Consider the following 3,102-nt stretch of genomic DNA (forward strand, 5'->3'; position numbering starts at 1 on the left):
ACACAGCCAAACCATTTTGGCATGTGTGTGTGTGTGTGTGTGTGTGTGTGCACGTGCACACACACACACGTATGGGCAGGTGTGTGCATATCTTTGTGTATTTGTGTATATATTTACATATCATCTCATATATATGATATAAATATATAGAGATATAGAGATGATAATATAGCATGGTCAAGGAAATGTCAGTCCAGCAACAAGATTGATGGTTTTATTCTTAAGGAATTTTTCAAGAGTATTTTTTGAGAAAAGCAACCAGAGTGAGACAACAACTAAATTTCTTAGAAGCTCTTAACTTCTCTCTATAAAGAATTACAGACAAACGGAGGCACAGAGCTCCTATGTCCTCCAGCTGTTTTCAGGAATCCTGGTGCAGCTGATAAGCAGAAATACTAGTGCTGGCTTCCATTTCCTGTGGAGAAGAGATGTGGTGTGGCACAGGGAAGGAGTACCGAAAAGAATCTGCTCTAAAGACTTGTCTAGGAGACCTTTGGAGGAGAGGAAAGGGAGGGTGTGAGATAGTGAGAGACGCTGAAGTACTTATGGAATGAAAAATCAAAGAAAAGGGGGTTTAAAGAAGTGTTGCTGTGCTTATGAATCTGATCTTTGTTAATGTTCCCTGAGAAACACATTATACTTTTAAATTATTTTTTCATTACTTTTGATTATATGATTTGGCATGTGTTCATGGCAGGACTGAAATCCATGGGACTTTGGTTTATAATCAAGTAATATTCCAAGGATATAAATTATATAAAGTAATTAATGATATAAAAATTTTCATATTAACGGTGAAAAACTAAGTATTTTTAATGGCCCGAAAGACTTTGATGATACTAAACATCTGTGGTTTTTGGTTTTTTTTTGAGAGATGAAAAATTTAAGATATGTCTCCACTGAAAAAATATTACTAAGTACCCTTAAGATGGCAGACTTCAAGCTGGGAGCGGTGGCCCAAGGCTGTACTCCTGGCTGCTCCAGAGCTTGACACAAGAGGATCACTCAGGATCACGCCTGAGCCCAGGAGTTTGGGGCGGTAGTGCACAATGACTGCATCTGTAAATAGCCACTGCACTATAACCTGGGAGCATAGCAAGCTCCCATCTCTAAAAAAAATTTTTTTTAAACCTGCATTCTTTTCAAAAATAATTTTGAGAGACTATATACACCTTTGCATTTTAAATGAGTATCTGTGTTTCATTATAAATGTAACTAATTCCAAAGGATGTCATACCCAGTATGTTTTGACATTGGTCACCTTTTTAAGTACAAAAAATGGAAACTTAAACAAGATAATGATTAAATACCCATTAACATCCATTAAAGAAAAACACATGTTAAAGTTCAGAACATTTACATTATTTGGTTCCACATCCCTCACAGAACTTTATGTAAATATGATATATGTTTAGGCTTGGAAATTTTATTGATAACCATGTCATACTTCTCTGCAACAAACTAAAAAACTTCCTTCGTTTTCTATAACCATAGAGCTCTAATACTGCACTGGCCAACACTGTTGCCACTAGCAACACGTGGCTAGTAGCACTTGAAATGAGATTAGAGTGACTAGGGTACCACATTTTAAATTATATTTAAAATTAAAATGTTTTTCTAGTTTCTCCATAGCGATCTTATCTATTTGCTAGGTTTATTTCTAAATATTTTATGCTGTTTGAAGATGTTGGAAATAATTTTTATAAAAAGTTTTTTTCCATTTGTCATTGGAGATATTTATATATGTCTGAGCACCTACCTGTTCTTTGCCTGGTAATAGATTGCCTTAAATATGCTAAGGTGACACATTTTATTGTATTTCAAAGGTTAGTTCAGCTGCCTGCGCTGTTGCACCGAATTATGGTTATCAACTATACTTTTTAGTAAGCTGCCTGGAGACATACGATTTTTATGTTGCTATTTATCTTTTCTGGATCATCCGTCTGGGATTTGCACAGGAAACTGTGCTTGCTCTTGGAAGGTCACATGGATTTGACTGCAGCTCTGCTCACTGATGCGCACCAGGTGTTGCCTCCCGCCGCCTCCAGAATCCAGCTGCCTGGACACCGCTGCCTTTCCGGCCACCAGGTACCCGTGCGCCGCCTAGTGACGGGTTTAGCGCGGGCCTCGGGGACTCGCAAAGCGTCGGTCGGCTTCGTGCCTGCTTCGTTTCTCCTTCGCCGCCGCTTGCCGCTGACTGCCGGACACAGCGGCTGTCCTCTCTCCACAAGAGAGTGACCCGGTCGGGACAGGGTCCTCGCCTAGCCCTGCACCCCTGGCCCGGCCTGAACAGAGAGCCCACCTCGGCCCCGCCTGTCCGACCCGGCTCTGACAGTGTCTCCGCCTCCAACCTGGACCGCCAGCGCCTCCTGCAGGCGCCCCGCGCCGCTGCCGCTGCCGCTGCCTCCACAGAGGCTCAGCTGTTCAACGTCTTAAAATTGTCAATCGCCTGCCTGCCCTCCCGCCTACTCGCCCGCAAGCCTGCCTGCCTTTTCCTCCCCTCCCCTCCTCTTTTCTTCTTTTTCTTTCTATTTGCTTGCTCTTTCTTTCTTTCTCTCCCTCCTTCCCTCCCTCCCTCCTTCCTTCCTTCCTCTCTTTCTATTTTTTCTTTCTTTCTTTCTTTTTTCTTTCTTATTTCTCTCTCCTTGGTTTTTTGTTTGTTTTGAGACAGAGTCTCACTCTGTTGCCCAGGCTGGAGTGGCTGGCACAGTATCAGCCCACTGCAACCTCTGCCTCCTGGATTCACATGATTCTCCTGCCTCAGCCTCCCGAGTAGCTGATGCCACCACACCGGGCTAATTTTTGCATTTATAGTAGAGACAGGGTTTTGCCATATTGCCCAGGCTGGTCTCAAATTCCCAGGCTCAACCTTTTCCATAATTTAAAAAAAAAAATAGATTTTCCAACAACAGTATTAGGTTAAAAATATAATAAGAAAATGTCAAATTTAACATAACACAAATCTTCTTAGAACAAACTTAGCAAGAATTGCACAGAGCCAGTTATCAAAAGAACTACAAACATTTCATGAATTACAAAAATTAAGATGTAAATAGAGGAGCATTTTTTGATGGTAAGTTTTATTAGCATATCGATTATTTC

This window comes from Cebus imitator, unplaced genomic scaffold (genome assembly GCF_001604975.1).
Source record: "Cebus imitator isolate Cc_AM_T3 unplaced genomic scaffold, Cebus_imitator-1.0 Scaffold51, whole genome shotgun sequence".
In the NCBI taxonomy this organism is placed as follows: Eukaryota; Metazoa; Chordata; class Mammalia; order Primates; family Cebidae; genus Cebus; species Cebus imitator.